Genomic DNA, 21354 nt, shown 5'->3' with positions numbered 1-21354 from the left:
CGTCTTGGGGTGCCCACTCCTGGGACATAGTTGTTTGCTTTTGCTTGGCAGGCGCTGACTGCTCTGCCAAGCAAAACCACCACTCCTGTTCTAGAGGGCGGGAGCTCTCAAAGTGGAGGTTTAATCTCTTTCCCCACTTGCAGACATGCATGCATGCAGGGAAAGAGATGAAACGATAATTTTTGCACACAGTGAGCTGCATTACCAGCGGCTCCCTGTGTACAATAGCAGTGCCAGCACCTGAAGGCGGCCGGTAGCCAGCAGGGTACCGTGGGGGCCTTGAGGTCTCATTGCACACTGTGTGCCCTAGGTAGGCTCCAGGGAATCATGCCCCCCTCCCCTGTTCAAAGGACAGATAAACCATCAGAAAAGGCAGGGCAGAGAGCAGAAAGTGCACAACAGAAGTCAGAAAATGGAACCGGAAAGGCAAAACAGGGGGTAGAAAAGCAACCTGAAAAGACAAAACAGCTGATGAGGGCAAACAGGCAACGCACACACAGGTACACTCCGACACCCTTTCACAGACCCACTCAGACTCGTGCACCAACTCCAGGTTCCAGGAGACACTCATGCATTCACTCACACACTCCCTCTCAAAGGTTACAGGTTACAGTTAGGAAAAAAAACCTTAGAAATCCACTTAAAAAAAACAAAGGTTACAGGAATGTTACAGTTGGTCTCAGATTTCACTCTTACAAAACCAGTGAAATTCAGCAGTTCGAGTTAACTGAGCGAACTATAACTTGCGTCCCCACAATGCATTGCTTATGACCTCGCATATTACATCACTCATGACCTGGTCAGTGACCTCACTCATGACCACTGAAGACCTCATCCACAGAACCACTTGCATAACCACTCACACCCCTATAAAACATCTCGAACATCCTCCCCCACACAAACATGCACATATCCTGCAACAGACCCATGCAAGTACTCGCACACACGACTCACTGAATCATAGAGCTACTCACACATCCGCTCACACCCATAGTTTCTCACACCCAGTTACTCACACCCATACGGTCATTCACTCACACCCATACGGTCATTCGCTCACACCCATAGGGTCATTCGCTCACACCCATAGGGTCATTCGCTCACACCCATAGGGTCATTCGCTCACACCCATACGGTCATTCGCTCACACCCATACGGTCATTCGCTCACACCCATACGGTCATTCGCTCACACCCATACGGTCATTCGCTCACACCCATACGGTCATTCGCTCACACCCATGCGGTCATTCGCTCACACCCATGCGGTCATTCGCTCACACCCATGCGGTCATTCGCTCACACCCATGCGGTCATTCGCTCACACCCATGCGGTCATTCGCTCACACCCATGCGGTCATTCGCTCACACCCATGCGGTCATTCGCTCACACCCATGCGGTCATTCGCTCACACCCATGCGGTCATTCGCTCACACCCATGCGGTCATTCGCTCACACCCATACGGTCATTCGCTCACACCCATACGGTCATTCGCTCACACCCATACGGTCATTCGCTCACACCCATACGGTCATTCGCTCACACCCATACGGTCATTCGCTCACCCACCCACAGTGCCGCTCACCCACCCACAGTGCCGCTCACCCACCCACAGTGCCGCTCACCCACCCACAGTGCCGCTCACCCACCCACAGTGCCGCTCACCCACCCGCAGTGCCGCTCACCCACCCATACTGCCACTCACCCACCCATACTGCCACTCACCCACCCATACAGTTACTCATACATATAACATATGTACTCCAGTACCTATAGTAACGAACCCAAGCACTCACCCATACAGCCACTCATACACACACACACTCACCTATTCAGCCTCTCACATTCCCACTCACCTCTGCACCAGTGACACCCACTCACCTATACAGCCACTTACATACCCACTCACCTATACAACCGCTCACACATCCATAAGATGAAAAATCTTATTGAAGCAGATAGTTTAACAAGAAGGCAGAGGCAGTTAAAATAAATTTGGGCCTGATTCACAGAACTAACTTAAGACAAAATCCTAAACTTACTACCATTTTGGTATTCACAGAAAGCACTTACTCATTTCGGTATTCACAGAAGTTAGGACTTCTAACATTAGGACTCCTAAATGCCTTCTGTGAATACCTAAAGTCTTAAAGTTAGATTTTTTTCTCAGTTTAGGAGTTGTAAAGTTAGTACTCCAGGACTCCTAAACTTAGATAAATCCTAACTTTAAGACTTTCGTTATTCACAGAAGGCATTTAGGAGTCCTAAAGTTAGGACTCCTAACTTTTGTGAATACCGAAATGAGTAAGTGCCTTCTGTGAATATCAAAATGGTAGTAAGTTTAGGATTGTGTCTTAAGTTAGTTCTGTGAATCGGGCCCTTAGAATCTGAATGTTTCGTAGTAGGTTTATTCACAATCTCATAAGAACTAGTATAAAAGGAGTTGACAAGCAGTAAAACAAACAGAAGGTGTTGAGGCTGTAGTTGATCAGGCATTTGTCCGCAAGACAACGCTATTTATTTTGATTCTGAGCAAAATGAGTACACTGGATAAAATTGTGTTCTCTATGAGGAAAAGAAGCCAAAAGAAAAGACTTGTGAATAGAATTAACTTTTGCAAAGTTTCCAGTGGCGAACGGAAGCATACTTCCAGTACTGAGACTTTTTATAATGAACAGCTTGCAAGAGAACACATTATTGCATGCTGTTGAAACAACAGGACGATGTTATGAGATGAAGGATGGTATTCCAGTTGCAAAAGAGGAGGTGGTAGCTAGGAATGTTAGAAAGTGGTACGTGAAGAGGTGCAGGGAAGGCATAGAGAGGCCCCTGTCTACAAATGGAATTGTAGCAGTATTAAAAAAAACAGTAGAAAATAACTGTTACAAGGATTCGATCCATGGACATTAAGGAAGTATACACATTTACAGGGACATTCACTTGCATGTCTGTCAAAGAAAGTGTGCCAAAGCACCTTTCATCATTTCAGAATGTTAGCTGCGCACCACTCTATAATGCGAAAGTTAGGAGAATTTATGACAAAACCCCTGCCTTATGTTTAGGGGAAATGAATAGAGCTCTCTTGCATGGTACAGTAGCAGAGGTAGACAAGGTTTGTGAAGATGTTTAGTTTCATTGGTCCTGAAGAGGAGTGTTGTGAAAATGAGGAGTTGGTATTTGAATGTTTAGAGTAACAGGACAGGGTATTGGTGTTGATAATTTTACAGAAAATATTAGGAAGTTTAACAGTTTCTTCAGAGAAACTAAACTGTGTTGGTATATGTTGTCGACGCACTCCCTACAAAGGTCAAACTCGTGATGTTGTTATGTATTCAAAAACTGAAGAAGAGAATAGAGATAAGTGGCAAGATTTTTCTGCGTACTTATTTGTAGAAAGCTTTGAATTGTCCATACAACACATTATATATACATACTGTTATGATAAATTAAAGGTTAATAAAATGCCTGCTAGAGCAGTATATAACAAGTTAGAATTCGTATCTATTCCGCAAGATTTAAAATGTTTGGAATAAATTCTCATACAATGTGTACACCCATTTCAGGCTATAGTTCTTATCGAGCCAAAGATAGGGAAGCGGTCACTAACTGACCTTCAGAATGGCCTTAAAGAATAAGTTGTCTACTTACGTTTGTCTTTTAAACAGAATATTGAAACTGTTGGTGAACACCTAGATGACTTGACCACTTATCATTCTAGTAAATGGTGTGCCTACCAAAGTAAAAATAAATCTGGCAAGAGTTAGTGGATGACAGTGAAGTATAAAAAAAATCAACATTATACCTGGTACAAATATTATTCATTATAAAAATGTTGACATTGTTCAAGATGTGACATGTAGAGGATGACACATTACCACTAACTGCACCGAATGAAATGTGGATTGATCCAGATCAGGAGAAATTTAAGTACACCACAACCCCCATCCTCTGCATTCTTAAAGAAGCCATTGTTATGCTATTGATCACTTTCAAATGAAGCAAGCAAAAGGAGCTCCCATGAATGTGTGGGAGAAAAGTTTAGAAACTCGCCGTTTTCTACAACTATTTCCCACTGGAGAAGGTGGGCTCTTTGATGACCGCCGTGCACAGATACCAGCAGCAAAATACTGGTCAACCAGATTATACCCAGAGGATCCAAGATTTTGGCAAGGTGTTGCCTACATATTCCACCTTCTGTTTGAGAGTGACTTGTCTGGACTTTCAAATGCTGTTAACCATGTACTGAAGACCGGAGTTAATGGTCAAAATCTCTCTGCAAAGGAATTCATTGACCAAGTTCATGACGAGGACGCAAAATTAATTTGATGGCGTACCAACGTGGCACCAATGAGTATTGGTATTGCGATCACTGACAACTGAAATGTTAGTTGAGAAATCTGGGTGTGCCTACTTAGTGCCTGACACCCAGTTGTGCTAAGTATGCCTGGGATGGCCTGCTTACATTTTTGAGAGAAGCAATCTCGAACATTAAATGCATCAAAGTGAAGACAGCTTGGAGATCTTTGCTTCTGGAATCCCGCTTATGTTTGCAGATATTTTAACCACAGGTTTCAAGCAGGTGGTCTTTTATCTGCAACAAAAGAAATCCTCCTCTTGGCTAAGTAACTGATTTCTTTTGACAGAAAGAGAACATGGCAAGAGGTGCTCCTCCTAGTCACATGTGGTTATGGATAAAAGATGCATTGAAATTTGGAATAAACCTTGATGAGTTTGGCTTGTCTTTCATAAAACAGTGGGTGACATGCACCATCCCAAAAGGCGGTAGTGAAAATGTCTTGAGTTCTGTGCTATCAAGCTCCTAGATGTGGGAAATGCTGGTATCAAATACAGATTCAAAGGAAAGATTTCCACATGATGTCAGTTTGAATTTGCACGACCTGTGATTTCTGAAGGAAGAGTGAACAGCTTTTTGTCTGCAGTCAGACATACACTGGCACAGATATCACCAAAAAACACAGACAACTTGAGGAGAACAGAGGCTTCCAAGTATATGAAGAACTACAACCCTGTGTTTCTCAAGATGTGGAATGCAAATATTGATTTGCTGTTTGTTGCAAACAAATCCATTGCTGTTGCTCGGTACTATACTTCTTAAATCACAAAATCGGAAAAGACACAGATTAAGGAAATTTGGGAGGAGATAGCTTCAGAAAAGACTAAGAAATTTTACAGCTTCAGCTTAAAAATTGTTCCCCATAAGAGATGGGATTCTATGAGTGCTGTGGCCGGTTGAGCTTAGTCATTGTGTTCTCAAAGTCAAGGGGAATTGTTTGGGTTAGTCTAGTCCTAACAAGTACTCCAAATAGAGTGTTACTGCATTTCCCAGAAATGCAGTACCTAGCAGAGTTTGACCCGGACAGTAGAGAGATTTTGAAATCAAATATGTTAGACATGTACTATCCATGAAGAAGTAGACATCTAGAAGATCTGTACCTTTTTATAAAGTACTTCAACACTACACATACAAAAGGAATTAAATAGAAAACATAGAAGAAGGGAGATATGCCATAGTTGGATGTGTTGGTTGTTTGATGAAACATGCAAGAGGAAATCTAAGTAAAAATAGAAAACTTTGTTGCCAAACTCTAGACAAAAGAAAGGTTGTCTGTTTGGCACATTTACTGCTCTTCAAGCCTTGACGTGCTGAATCAGAATTACTTGGACACTGACTGATACGAAGATTCTTTCAACGCTGTGAAAGAGACTAGTCCGTGTTCAATATTGGGAAACCTTTTGCAAATGTTAAATGGTGATATTCAACAGGAGGAAATGATTACTGCTGAGATAGTCAAGGAGAGCGCAAAAAGCGGCCAGAGTTCTGGACCACTGATTCAAGATGCTCTTCGGCAACCCATAATTGAAAACAAGGCTGCATTAGCCACTAACGAGGTGGAAACTGCAATGGAACAAGCAAAACAGGAAAGAGTTGATTTAAAAAAGTTAGTTGGACAATTGAACAACGAACAGAAAGAAATTTATATGGAGATTAAAACAGAAAATAGAGCACAGACACTTCCAAGAGAATAAAGAATGCAAAGGTTCATCGTGTAAGCCAATACTATTATGCATAAGTGGCTAAGCTGACACCAGGAACATCTCTTTAATTAAAATTCTCTCTGCTTACCTACAGAAGACTACAGACTCAAATTATCATGTGTAGTAACAGTACTCACTGATGCACGCAACCGTAAAGGAATTACTCTTCGTAGTATACTAATGCTATGTGTTGAAAATGACAAATTACAAAACCAAAAGGTATCCAGTGAAGCTTGTGATGAGGTTTCGAGTGTTTATTTTTTTTTTGCAGAGTTTTATATAGCGCGAACTAGACCCGAACGGAATCAGGTATCGGAGCGCTTTACATAGCACCAGTTACGTTACATGAGGACATGCATTCATTTTAGGCACGGGTAGATTAAGTGATTTGCCCAGAATCACAGGAGGTTTTTGGCGTCGTTACCGAGACTCGAACCCAGATTCCGAGGTCGAGCGCCCTAGCCGTTAGGCCAACTCCTCTCCCCAGTGAGTGTTGAAGAGACAAAATCTTTTGATCATTGAGGTGAGCATGGTCTCAAAAGTAATGCTTGTCTTCGTACACTTGAGAATGCAACAGAATTTACAGAATATGATGTGCTCTTTGGAAAAATAACTTAACAGGTTAAGGTTCAGTAGTTAACCAAAGACAAAGGACAGCCTGTTTTCAAGATACTGCATGATGAACCTCAAGTTTCTTTGAGCACTATTGGCAATGTAAACATTTGGCTAAACTTTGAATACAGGGAACTAGTGAGGAATATGCCTGAAGCTTCCGAAATGGAATACGGAAATGTTCTGATTGACAGAGTAGGAGTTCTCACAAAGGAGGGGAAATGTACCATAGAAAGTCTACTTATCAGCAAAATGTTCCCCTCTAAGGAGCAGCAGCACAGCTAATGTTCAATTTTATTGACAAAGGCAAATCTATAGTCTGTTTAATGCCTACACTTCAAGAGTGCTCCACTTTTAATGAACAATTACTAAAAACTGGAGAAAAGGCATTTTGGAAGTTACAGCTATTGACAAAATGGAACGCCAGGGAGTAACCACACTGTTCAGTGGAAAGCTACAAGCAAAATTGGCTTAAATGGAGAAATCTGTATTCAAGACTGCAGTATTCGAAAAGAGTTTACGCGTAAGCATAAACTATAATATAATTTTGTCTAGAAGTTTAAGTGTAGAGGAAGGATTAGTGAATGGTGCTATGGGTAAAATGATTGATTACATTATTTTTTCAAATAGGGATATTAAGTGATTTGCCCAGAATCACAGGATGTTGAGCGTCGTTACCGAGACTCGAACCCGGTTCCCCAGCTCTGAGGTCAACTGCTCTAGCCAGAAGGCTACATCCTCTCCCCTTATACGTCCGGAGACAGCAGTTCTCAGTGTCTCTAGCGTATGCTGTAATTATCCATAAATCTCAAGGTTTAAGTGTTGACGCTACTTTTTTTATTTGTTAATCTTTTTTTTTTATTATTAAACAAATCGACATTACATATCATTTTACGACATGAGCAAGAAACAATACATCTTCCAAATTTCTGACTTGGGTTACAGAGTCAATCCACAATATACAAAACGTGACTATTAAGGGGTTGCAAGAGTCGTCCTCATTCAAGGGTGCTGGCTTGGTGCAAATATTTCCTCTGAGTTCCAGGACCCCCATACTTTGCTCCATTTCCCGGGACACCCTCTGGCCACATGGACTGGTGCATGTTCCGTGAAAAATCAGTCAAACTCTTCAATTTTCTTAGCATTGGAGGTTGGTGAGCCCCCAAATTTTGTGCTAGGTTCCTTTTAGCCACCATTACTGCCAGGGTTGCCCATTGCTTAGTATGAGAGGTGAGGTCCGTGGGCTCCCAAATGTTTAGGCGGCACATGCGTGCCTCAAGCTTCAAATTGACTGCAAGAACCTCTCGAAGAGTATGATGTAAGGCACGCCAGTATGTTAGTATGTGTTCACAGTCCCATATAATGTGGATAAACGTACCCACCAGCCAGCACCTGCGTCTGCACTCGCCCCTATCCATTCTGCCCATCCGGACCAAGCCCAGCCCAGTGATGTAAATTCTGTGCAGAATTTTTATCTGCACTAAACGTAACCTTGCTTGGACCGCCACTTCCCTTGGGGAGGAAACTGCTGCTTCCCAGTCTTCGTCATCCAGTTCTAGGCCGTCTTTAACCCATTTTTCACGACGACTTGGGCCCTGGGTTTTGAATATAGTAACCGGATCCAGCTCACAAACTGGTGTCCAAACCCCATCTTGTCTAAAACAGCAAAGAGATACAGCCACTCCACCATGTCAAATGCCATGGTGACGTTCAGGGACACTAGTACTGCGGGCTTTAAGATAGCTGTGGCTCTGCCCAACACCCCATGGAGCCTGCGCAGGTTTAAGGCGGTGTTACGGTGAGGCATGAAGCCAGATTGATCGTGATGCACCATGGTGTCGATCACTTTTACAAGGTGTGTTGCCAACATTTTAGCTAGGACTTTGGGCTCTGCATTGAGTAGTGATATCGGTCTTAAGACGTGCAACAGGTTTTAGGTTTACCGTCTTTATGTATGACCACAATGTTAGCGATTCTTTGACCTATAGGAAGTGTCCCTTTTTCTCTGCTATCTATAAACATAGAATGAAGGTAGGGAGCTATCTTGTCCGGTCTCAACTTGTAAAACTCAATCGGAATACCATTAGATCCTGACGCTTTCCCGGAATTAATCGGTCTAATAGCCTGAACCACCTCATAGGTCGAAAAGGTGGACTCAAGGTACCCACAATTCTCGTCCGTCAAGGTGGGGAGCGCAATATCTCGAAGCAGGGCTACATTGTCCCCCTCCGTGTACTGCCCCTCTGTTCTGTAGATCTTCTGATAATGATCTGCAAACCGATTGGCTACACGTGGCAGGTCTGTGATTGGATCAGCTCCCTCTCCAGTTAGCTCGGGCACCAGTCGAAATGCCCATTCCCTCCTATCCAACCATGCAATCAACTTCCCTGCCTTGTCCCCATGCTCAAAACGTCTACTCTTCATTTCCCTCCCCTGCGCCCTAGTTCTGTCTGTTGCTATGCTTTTGAAGTCATCTTGCTTTAAGCTTAGTAGGTGCACCTTCTCAGACGTTGCTGTATGCTCCAATTCTTCCTCTATTTTAAGCACTTCGTCTTCTGCCCTCACCAAATCTTTTTGTATGTCTTTTTTCTTACCCGTAATAAGGGATCTGGCTTCCCCACGGACAACTGATTTATAGGCTTCCCATAACGTTTGGGCTGATTGCACATTTCCCTAATTTTCTAGGAAATAATGATCCGTAATCTGAACTGTTTTCTTTCGAATGTCAGGATCACAGAGATACCACCGATTAATGGGAGAAATTCTCCCTACACTCGTTTGGCCCAGGACCATATGCAGCCAGACAGGAGAATGATCTGAAATGCCCCTGCCCAGATGGTGGATCTCTCGGATATCACATGCCTGTGTCGCGGGACTAGGTTATAGTCAACACTACTTTTATTGATATTGGTTGTACCAATGTTAAAGAGGGTATGGCATATGTTGCATTGCATTGTCTTGAGTAAGAACATTGTCCAAATTGTTTTTGTTTGATTTTGATGACAGCAAAGTTAGTGCCGATACAAGCTGTGTTAAATAGTACAATTGGTTAAGAAGTGTGTATGCTCCTCATTTAGGACAGTATTCTATTTATGAAAAACGATTATCTGTCCAAAGTGGAAGCTTACAAAAGATTATACTGATTTTGTTGAAAAGAACAACATGGACTATGTTGAGAAGAGAAGTTGAGAATGAGGGAGAGATTGTTGGTTACCAGTTGTCAAACACTTATGCTATCAACTGCTACGCAAATGTTGTTCTCAATTTACTGTTCCATTTACCATGTCCTTTAAATGCAATCGAACAGAAAGCACAGAAGAGATTATGCTCTGCACTTTGCAACTGCGTTTACTTAGTGATAGGACTATAATTCTTTGACCTTCAGGCATTCAAGATCTAGTAGATATTGTAGTGGATGAGTGCTATTTAATGACATGTGGGCCTAAGAATAAAATGTTTAATTCTTCCTTTTTTATTGATAAAGAAAGGGTGCATCAAGTAGATACCTTTTGTTACCTAGGTATCACCTTCTCTAAAGATGGAAAGTGGCATAATGAGTTTAAAAATATTCGTATTAAAATGGCGAAAAATGCCCACGGTGTTTACAGGTTCGAAGCAAAGGTCCGGGACCGAAGAACCAGGGATATGCTCAAAATCTACCAAGCTAGATGTATTAGTATCGCACTTTATGGGGCAGGTGTCTGGGGACACAATTGTGCGCACACTTTGCAGCTGGAGGAAAATACTTCTTTTTAAAAACTTTTGATGTTGCCATCCTCTGCTGCCACTGAGCTGATCCACCGAGAACTGGACATTCATTTTCTGATTGATCAATTATCCATGAGGCCACTTATGATCTGGCGTTCAATTTGGCTCCAGGAAGAAAAATCTTTCTCCAGATCGATCATTGAGGATTGTTTTTCGTTGGACAAAATTTTAAATATTCCCTGGTTAAATTACGTCGTTAGATGTTTTTCTGAGATTTTTAACTTGAACATCATGGTTGACCCCAGGGAAGCCTTGTTAATACCTAAACATGAGATGATAACTAAATTCTTATCCTTTGCTGCAAGGAAACAGGCAGTTGCCAGCGGATCTTTATCCACTGTTATGTTTTACAACAACTATATAACTGATAAAGGTTTTCCCATCTATTTAGTTTCGGTGACTAGGCCAGCACATAAGTTTGTGCTGACTAGATTGCGGCTTGGTATAGCGCATCACTTAGTGGCACTGCATACACTCAAGAAACTTCCACAGGGGCCATGTATGTGTGATGGCGCATCCAAGAAGAGCACTTTGCACTTTCTTTTAATCTGTAAACTGTATAAAAATTTTCGTATTGCTTTTTTAAAACCTATGTTTGTAAAGTATGGCATACGTACAGTAAATCAGGCCATGAGATTAGTTTTTAATCTACAATATGTCGATATCTGTTTTTTTTACTGCTATGCTTTTAACTCAATCAATTAGGGCCAGGAAAAGTATGTGTTTTTAAATCATTCTGTAAGCTATATTTGGTTGGTCTCCCTTGTCTGTAATCGGCTGTACTTGTTATATTATGTATGTATTTTTGTGCTTTTATGGTCATTTTTATGTGCCGAATAAAGCTTCATGAATTGAATTGAGTGCTATTTACTTGGAACACTCCACAAGAAGCACAGTCATTTATAATGGTCCTGCTTATAGTTTTAGAAGAAAGAAACCTAGATTGATTATTTGTGCTGAGTTGTAAATAGAACTGTGACTGTGAAGATTGCTCTTTTTCATCTAGCACTCAAATTCCGAGAGGTTTTTGTATTATTTAACACTACCAGTATCCAAAACTGTGCCTTTTGACAGATTGATTGAAATAGCTAACCAAAATATGAACTGCCCACATTGCAGATATTATGTCTACACTGCGTATACAAAGGTGTGGAGAATACCTTGTATTAATGTTGCAATGATACAGAGCAGATGGATCTAATTTAGAAATGAAATTTCAAAGCTGGACAAATATACATTTCTGGAAGAACTTATGGCTATCATCTTTTATGAAGGACTTCATGTAATATCAGGACACAATACAGTCTATTTAAAGAGTGAAACTAAATGGATGGAATGCAATGACAACAACCTTCAGTTCAAACTAAATATGCCTTTCAAACTACAAAATTCTTACCTTTTTGTTTTTTCAGCCAACGTTCTAAGGAGTATTTTTACGAAAACGGTGTGGATCATCAGTTTTAGAAATCATTTGGCCTATCAGGGCTGATGTCTTTAAAAAGTTCTCCAAAATTCAAGAGTAGTTATCTTCCACAAAGGAGATAATATAACGTCTGGATACTACACGGACTAATCAGTGGAACTGGATGGACACAATGCAATCATAGGAGGACTAAATTGAAACCAAAAAACTGCCTTTCAAACTAAAAAAAAAAACTGTCCCCTTTTCTTTCATCAACCAAATTTCAAATTACTATTTGTGGGAAAGTACGGTATTGGATTTTGTCTACATGTATTATGAGCGTTTTCGACATCGTTCAGCCTACTAGAGGCAATGTTTTCAAAAGGTTTTTCAATACTCAAGTGTAGTTTATATTTATCCAGTATTGGGGTATCTTTCATAGATTAACATGCCTGAATCATTCCCCGTCGTCGAGGCGGGAGTCCCACGGTAAAAATATATACAATAGCTGTGCCTAAAAATTTCTTGTAGTAGGCTGGCAAAGCCTGAAGGCCTAGCTAGGCCCAAAACTTAGCAGCCTATCTACCTCATTATGTAAAAATACCTGAAATAATAGCCTCAGCCATTCAGCTGTCCTCACCCTCTAGAACCTTCCTAGCTCAGGCAGTTCTCCTCAGATTTTCACCGCACTTCGTGTGTAAGGGAGTCTCCCGGAGTGCCTACTCAGCTTTTGTATCTTTGTCTTAAAAATGTCTGAAAAGAAGGCTCTTTTCAAGGCTTGTGGAACCTGCTATAAGAAGAGGGTCCATGTGGATGACCAGCACTCTGACTGCATCTATTGTCTGCACCCCTCACATGTTGTGAAGGATTGTAGGATTTGCCGTACCTTCCCTTCAAAAACTAGCAGGGATACAGAGGCAAGGGTTCTTTTGTGGTTAAAATCATCTTCCACAGATGAGGACAAGGCCTCTACCTCCAGCAAGAGAGCCAGATCCAGGGAGAGCTTTTCCTGAGAGGAGGAAAAAACCTAAACCCTCTCAAAGAGCCTCAGAACCCTCAAAGAGTGCATCGTCTCCTTCAAGACCGTCCACTGTGAGTACAGCCCAGACTAAGACTGTTTCTCTGGTGTCTATTCATACTGCTACTTTGACTTCTACCTCTTCAACTTCTTCTGCTACGGTCACCACTTCAGCTATTACTTCTCCTCTGGTGTCTGCTAAAATGTTGTCGTCGCCTGTGAAGCCTTGCACGACGAAGGGCCAGTTGCCGTCAAAATCGTCGACTGTCCCGTCGACGACGCCTCCGTTGACGAAAGCCCCGACGACGAAAACAACTGGCCCGTCGACGACCATTCCATTGGCGAAGACATCGACGGTCTCGTCGACGAAGACACCATCGACGACCTCGTCGACGAAGGACTCGACGAAGACACCATCGACGACCTCGTCGAAGAAGACACCATCGACGATAATTCCAATGACAACGGGTTCGTCGTCATCGACTACTACGAAAGCAATGGCATCCGCTCATCTGTTGCCCAGCACACCTCCGACAAGGGTGCAATATACCCATTTCCAAATGAAAACTTATCAGAGGCGAGACTACTCTCACATTTCTCCACTCTTACAATCACACCTTTTGGAGACATATGTGGAGGATGATTCGGATAAAGGTGAAGGTGAAGAGGATGAGGGACCTTTTGGGGTTGCCCGTCACACTTCTCAATTAAATATCAAATATCAGGAGGAAGAAGAGGACGATGACAAGGGCATTATGCGAATGAAGACTTGTCAACGCCATATCATTCGCCCCATACCGGACCTCCTCGATCAGAGGACACAAGTCATCTGCCGAGTACTTTAATTCAAGACTTACAAGCTATGTTGGCAGACTATTGCCAGAGATTTCCTCCAACTTCAGTTGCACCTTGTGTGCCGCCTGCCCCAGTTGACGTGCCAAGGCCTCCTTCACCGCGAGCATCATTGTCACCGAGGCAGGATACTGGCCCTACACCCCAAGGTGACACGGATACCTCTTCTCATGATGAGGATGATGGCAGGGAAGAGGGCGAATTGCCAGATAATACACCTATTGATCCGTGGGAGGATTTTATCATTCCTATGCCTTCACCGCCTGCGCCACGCCCGTCAGATTCTCCGCCTGAGGATATTGGCGGATTTCATAATATTATGCAACGTGCGGCTAATAGATTTGAATTGTCTGTCACAGTTGAGCAGTCTGACTGCTTTTTGCATGACTTTAAGGAGGGGTATCGCAGAGTTACCAGAGCTATCCCCATTATTGATTATATATGGAAGGAGGGCCTCAACATGAAAACGCCCGCTTCCATTCCGGCAGTCCTTCCAAGAATTGAGAAGAAGTATTGTGCGCCATCTGATACTCCATCTTGCTTAATAGGACACCCTCGACCAAACTCTGTCATATCCCAGGCAGCACAACAGAGGTCCAAGAACCCTTCCGCTCCTATTTCAACGCCACCTGACAAGGAAGGCAGAAGACTAGATGCCATAGGGAAGAAGTTCTCTGCAAATGCAGCAGCCTCCATTAAGGCAGCTAATTCGTTAGCTATTTTGGCCCGTTATGATAGACCGATATGTGGTCAGATCTGTCTGAGTTCCTTGATCTGGTCCCTGAGGATCGTCAACAGGAGGTGCGCAGGATCGTGCTGGAGGGAAAAAGGGCGGCTTCGGAAATCATTGATTGCGCCCTTGATATTTCAAACACCAACTTCAGGCAATTGGCGGGAGCAGCAGTCCTCCGGCGTCACGGTTGGCTCAGGGCTACCACCTGCAGACCTGAGGTCCAAACGAAAATCTTGGACATGGCGTACGATGGGGATTCCCTTTTTGGAAAACACATTGATGACGCTTTGCTTGCAATTAAAACGGATACGGACACAGCTAAATCCCTGGGTACCCTACAATACAAGAGGGTCCTTCAGAGGAGCAAGAGGCCGTGGTTACTCCAGAGGGAATTATTCCAACCAGCAAAATCGACAGTACCAGTCTCAGTACAAACAACCGTACTATCAATCATCCTACAGACAGCCTGCCTCTGGAAGTTTCTCTCGTCAAGGAGGTAAATGGCGCTCAAACAATCAAGGGCGTGATTCCAACAAGCGCCAATGAGCTTTGCCGGACGTCAGTCATTCATCCTCCCCATCCAGTGGGCGCCAAAATTTCCGCCTTTTACCAACAGTGGCGGAAAATAACTTTGGATCAGTGGGTCCTGGATCTTGTCAGGAATGGACACACTCTGGAGTTTTTGCAGAAACCACCAACAGCGCGCCCAGAGGTCCCCCTCCCCCTCGTCTTCACTTACTCTTCAAAGAGGCCTTAAAGATGCTACACAAGAATGCGATAGAACAAGTTCCTGCTTCTCAGAAAGGGAAAGGATTTTTTTCTCGCTTCTTCCTCGTAGAGAAAAATTCAGGAGAGTGGCGTCCAATACTAGATCTGCGCAAGCTCAACAAATATCTAAAGAAACAGAGTTTTCGCATGGTAACGCTGACGGACATTCTGAATTGTCTCAACAAAGGGGACTTTATGGCTTCTCTGGATCTGGAAGACTCCTACTTCCACATCCCTATTCACCCAAAACACCGCAAATACCTAAGATTTGCAGTGGCTGGCATCCACTTTCAATTCAAAGTGCTTCCATTTGGTCTGAAATCGTCCCCAAGAATATTCACCAAATGTTTAGCCCCGGTGGCAGCCATGCTGAGGTCACAGGAAATACACGTTTTCCCATACCTCGACGACTGGCTATTAAAAGGACCATCAAGAAACTCCACGATGGAAGCGGTCAAGAGTTCCCTCTCCCTCTTCTCAAATCTGGGACTGACCCTCAATTCGAACAAATCTCGGCTTCAACCTCGCCAGCAGTTGACCTTTCTGGGAGCGGTGTTGAACACATGCCAGTGCAAGGCGTTCTTGACTCAGGAGCGGCAAAACAAACTGTTAAAGCTAGCAAAACAAATATTTGCAAGAAGGCCACTTTGAGTTCGAACATTTGCTTCCCTTCTAGGGATGTGCTCGCCTGCAATCAGCCTCATCCCTATAGCGAGACTCAGAATGAGGCCGCTGCAGGAGGAATTACTTCGCCAGTGGAGGGAAGTCGACGGATCGTTCGACGACCGCATCAAAGTAACATCCAAGATGAAGCAAGCCCTTTTTTGGTGTTCGAAGGCGCACAATTTGTCACCGGGCCTCACTTTTCTCCACGACATACCAGAGTTCACCCTGACTACGGACGCTTCCATGGAAGGTTGGGGAGGTCACCTTCAGGACCTTCAGATACAAGGACGATGGTCTCGTAAGTACCGGCAGAAACACATCAACAGCCTGGAGCTGAGAGCCATTTTTCTGTCCCTACAAGCCTTCCTTCCAAGGATTGCGAATTCGTCCGTGCTGGTGCGCACGGACAATACCACCAGCATGTACTATATCAACAAACAGGGAGGAACGAAATCTCTCACCCTTTCACTGGAGGCTCAAGAGATGTGGGAATGGGCCATACGCCACGGCATATCCCTCAGAGCAGAACATGTGCAAGTCGTCCAGAACTCTCTAGCCGACAACCTCAGCAGGGCTTTCACGGGCTGTCACGAATGGGAGCTCGAACAACATCAAGTGGAGAGGATCTTTCAAACATGGGGAACACCAACACTGGATCTGTTCGCCACGCAGCAGAACAGCAAATGCCTGTTTTATGCCAGCAGGTTTCCTCAACAGGGGTCAAGGGGAAAGTCCCTTTTGATGAGATGGTCCGTAATATTTGCATACGCTTATCCTCCGATTCCGCTCATTCCGAAAGTACTGCAAAAGATGAAGAGGGAACATTGCACTCTCATCCTCATTGCTCCCCGTTGGCCAAGACAGTTTTGGTTTCAGGAGCTCCTTCTACTCTCTCAGCAGCCTCCACTTTGTCTCAAACTGACAGTGTCAATGTTAACAAGAGAGGGAGGCCAGATCCGACACCCGGATCCTCAATCACTGCACTTGCACGCTTGGCTCCTGGCTTCCTAGAGTTCAAGGATCTTAACATCTCCTCAGACTGCAGGGCGATTTTATCACAGGCCCGTGCGCAAAGTACCATCAAGACATATCGTTTTAAGTGGAAACGATTCTGTTCCTGGTGTGGAGAAAATAATGTTCTTCCAATTCAAGCTCCACCTGAAGCCATCCTTCCTTATCTACTGTCTTTAGCTAGGGCTGGACTGGTTTTCTCGTCCATTAAGGTACATCTGGCGGCAATATCCAGATTCGGGAAGAGTTCCAACAAACCATCCTTATGTTAATCATCTTTGATCAAACAATTCCTTAAAGGGCTATTCCGAGCTTTTCCACCAGTTCGTCCTCCTCCTCCTGAGTGGAATCTTAATATTGTTCTGTCTCAACTTCTAAAAAGGCCTTTTGAACCTATTCACAAGGCGGAGCTAAAGTTTTTAACTTGGAAAGTGGCTATCTTACTGGCTCTCACTTCAGCTCGCAGAGTCAGTGAGATACAGGCCTTCACCATTGCACAGCCTTTCTTACAATTCTCTAAAGACTTTGTGACGCTTAGAACCAACCCAAGATTCATCACAAAAGTGCCGACCCAATTCCACATCAATCAACCTGTCAACCTCAAGACTTTTTTCCCGGATCCTAAAACTCCGGCGGAGAAGGTCTTACATTCCCTAGATGTGAAACGGTGCCTTAAGTTTTATCTTAAAAAACAAAGGACATACGCAAATCTAATCAGCTTTTTGTTGCTTATGGTCGAGCCACCTTGGGTCAAGCTGTAACGAAGGCAACTATAGCTAGATGGTAGTCTTCTACAATTATCTTCTGTCATGACCAAGCTAACAAACCTTTAACAAGAAAGGTTAAAGCGCATTCCACCAGAACAATGTCGGCGTCAACGGCCCTTTTCGCTGGAGTGACGCTGGAGAACATTTGCCGAGCTGCTACGTGGAAAAGTGTGCACACTTTTACGAAGCACTACTGTCTGCAGTCGGCAACTCATGATGATACAGCAGTTGGAGAAGCTGTGCTGCAGCATCTTTTTCACTAAGGTTAGACTCTTTATAGTCTTTTCTTCTTCATTTGACTGTTTTAAGCATATGTATTTCATTATGATGTTTTTAGTATTTTCAAACGCTGTCCTATCTGTAATGTACTTTATGAAGGTTTTTGATGCATGTTATGTAAACAAGTTTGTGCTCTATTACCTTCCTGGTTGTGTGGGGGTGTATACGATTTATTTTGTCTCCCACCTTCCTCTAACGACAGACATGATGTCACTGCTTGCTACTCTGATTCAGGCATGTGAATCTATAAAAGATACCCCAATACTGGATAAGAAAACAAGTTAACTTACCTGTAACTACGGTTATCCAGTATTGGTATCTTTCATAGATTCACATGCACCCACCCTCCTCCCCGGCAGGGCAGTTCTGTTTTATGGATACTTATTCTCACTTGTGCTGGGAAAATCTGAGGAGAACTGCCTGAGCTAGAAAGGTTCTAGAGGGTGAGGACAGCTGATTGGCTGAGGCTATTATTTCAGGTCTTTTTACATAAGGAGGTAGATAGGCTGCTAAGTTTTGGGCCTAGCTAGGCCTTTAGGCTTTGCCAGCCTACAACAAGAAATTTTTAGGTACTGCTATTGTATATATTTTTACTGTGGGACTCCCGCCTCGACGACGGGGAATGATTCAGGCATGTTAATCTATGAAAGATACCAATACTGGATAACCGTAGTTACAGGTAAGTAACTTGTTTTCTTTTTTGCAGTACTGTACCAGTTATAATAAGATATATATTTTTTAAGATAGGATTTTTAAAAGTTGTGTAGTAACTAATTAAAACTTATTACTGAATTGTAGTGATTGCAATGCATAGTGTCTCTTAATTACAGTGATATAATGTGCAGTTTTTTTATATACAATGTTTTTCCCCCCCACTGTTGATTTGATTTAAATATTTGTAGAGCGCAACTATCACTTCAAAAGGAGAATCTTGGCGCTATGCGGAAGGTAGCAGTGACAGTCCAGTAGACATGTACTGTGTCTCAATTTATAAAAGTGAAGAACAGAATCTGTCATTGGACCCAAAAGATCCAAGTCTTCAAGGCCTTCCTGAATTTGGATTCTGGTTGCATCAGCCTTAGTTGCGTAGGCATGAGGTTCCATCCTCTAGTTCCTAGAACTGCCAAGGAGTTTCCTCCTTTGATTTTGAACTTAATGGCAGGAGGTTTAAGGAGGTTTGCAGGGGAAGGAGGATCCTTGTAGTGGTGTAGGGAGTGAATCTAGCCATTAGCTATTTGGGTCCCAAGGCTCTAAAAGTGATTAACAAGACTTTAATATTTTGTATGGGCAGCCAGTGAAGGGCTGCCGAGACAGATAATCGGGGCAGTATTAGCACCTAGCGGGCCGCTGCATGTTGTACAACCTGTAACTTTTTTAAAACTTGTTTATTGACTCCTGCAAATAGGTTGTTGCAGTAGTCTAATCTAGACAGAATAAGTGCCACTACAACTGTCTTCCTTGTGGAGAAGGGAATGTAATCCAAAATCTTTTTGAGAGTTTTGATGAGGTTGAAACTCATCCAAGCCACTACAAGCCTTGTGGCCGGAACGAAAGAGTCATCAACTTTTACCCCAAGATTCTTGGCCACTTCTACTGTGTTGGGTGGAGCAGGTGCGTCTTCTGGCCATCTCTATTTGCATTATCTTGGTTTTATCAGTGTTGCATTTAAGATCGTGGAGTCTCATCCAACTGATGACCTATGTTCAATATTGCTTAAAGTTAAGCTCTGCTTCGTTGGAGTCGGTCTAGAACCAGTTTCATCTGCTTATTATGTTGTCTCAATGTTGAATCAAGATAATAATGAAATTAGCGGGCCCAATATTAAACAAGAGGGCTGAGAGAAGAGCCTGTGGAACACCCAAAGTGATGGGACGTTCGGGTCAGAAAAATGATCCTAATGTCACCGCTTGTCCGAGGTTGGTGAGAAAAGATTTTAGCCAGGCCAAGGCTGTGCAGGATAAACCAAAGTTTTTCATTTGAGATAAAAGAATGTCACGTGAAATAGTGTCAAATGTGTCTGACAAGTCTAATAGGATCGGAACCTCATTTTTTCCATTATCAAGAGTTAATTTCAATTTATCCACTATTTCTAGTAGTGCAAATTCAGTTGAGTGCTTAGGGCAACATCTGGATTGTTGAGGGTGTAATATCCTGGCGTTCTCAAGAAAATCGGTAACCTGTCTATGTACCAGTCTTTCTGTGATTTTACCAAGGATGGATAGTAACTATATCGGGCGAAGGCTGGACAGCGTGGAAGGCTCTGTGTTCGGTTTTTTTTGTTGTGCTTTGACAATTGCCATTTTCCATTCAGCAGGAATTGTTGCTGGGGCCAAAGATTAATTAACTATGTTGTTGATTTCAAGATTGACATATCGGCTGGAGCTTCGCGCGCATCCGAGATGGCTGCGTGAGCACAGGGCTCCCGAAGACCCTCGCTGCCTCCCGCATTTATCCTGTACAATATCCTGATTTGATGGAAGATCATTGAAGACACAACCCGGCTGATGTACTAGCAGGTTTTTGGGTCGAAATCGGACGCAGGGTCCCCGAGCTTTGCCGTCTTGAACTTTGCGGCCTTCTCCATGGAGCAGCCTGGACCTTGAGTGGTGGCAGTGCCCGGGTCGTAATTTAACAACGGCTTGCGGGGATCGGACCACAGCCTCACTTCACTTTCGGTTTCGTTTCTCCGGCGCACTGCCTCATATATGCGGTGTGTCTGTTGATCGGACGAGCCCCGACGCCAGCTCATTGAGTTTCGGGCGGGCGACTGTCTGGCTGTGGTCTCCACTTGGCTCAACTTTGCCTCCTGTGTTTCCGTGTGTGACTTTAAGGAGCCATTTGGACCAGATCCCAGGCCTCCCTTCGGGGCACCCGACCCGCCATGACGGGCAAGCCTGAGGGTGGTTCTACCCAGACGAACGTCATGGATCGCTATACACTTTCCAAAAGATCCCCTGGTGGCACACCTAAGACCCGGGAAGAGGTTGTCGACGATCCTGCTGTGTTGGCGGACTTAACACTAGAAGACGTGATGGGCGCCATTGCTGGCATTCAGTCTTCTATTGGCCAACAGTATGAAGCCTTGGCCTTTAAGTTGGACACGGTGGCTATCGATGTCAACCTCATTCGCACTGACTTGGCCAAGACGAATGAGAGAGTGAAGTCATTAGACCTGAAGACATCCAGCCTTACCACGGACGTGTCCGACTTGCAAACAGAAGTGCGCAATCTTCGATCTGCTAATGACTTTTTTGCTCGTCGCTTGGAGGATTTTGAAGGCCGTGCACGGCGCAATAACGTGCGTATTATTGGGGTCCCGGAAGAATCTAGTCCACTCGCCACTGATCTTCGAGTGGAGGACCTCATTCTTAATCATCTGGCACCAAAGGGCCTGAGCAAATTCTTAGCCATCGAACGTGC

At 43.7% G+C, this 21354-nt stretch overlaps 1 protein-coding gene across 2 annotated transcripts in view; it reads left to right on the top strand.

The window, feature by feature from the left end:
- Positions 1-21354, top strand: part of LOC144768339 (embryonic polyadenylate-binding protein-like) — a 573566-nt gene that overhangs the window by 251384 nt on the left and 300828 nt on the right. The gene's annotated exons all lie outside the window — the stretch shown is intronic.

This window comes from Lissotriton helveticus, chromosome 7, assembly GCF_964261635.1.
Source record: "Lissotriton helveticus chromosome 7, aLisHel1.1, whole genome shotgun sequence".
In the NCBI taxonomy this organism is placed as follows: Eukaryota; Metazoa; Chordata; class Amphibia; order Caudata; family Salamandridae; genus Lissotriton; species Lissotriton helveticus.
Note: the sequence above shows the minus strand (reverse complement) of the source record. Positions and strands in the feature narration are given on the sequence as shown.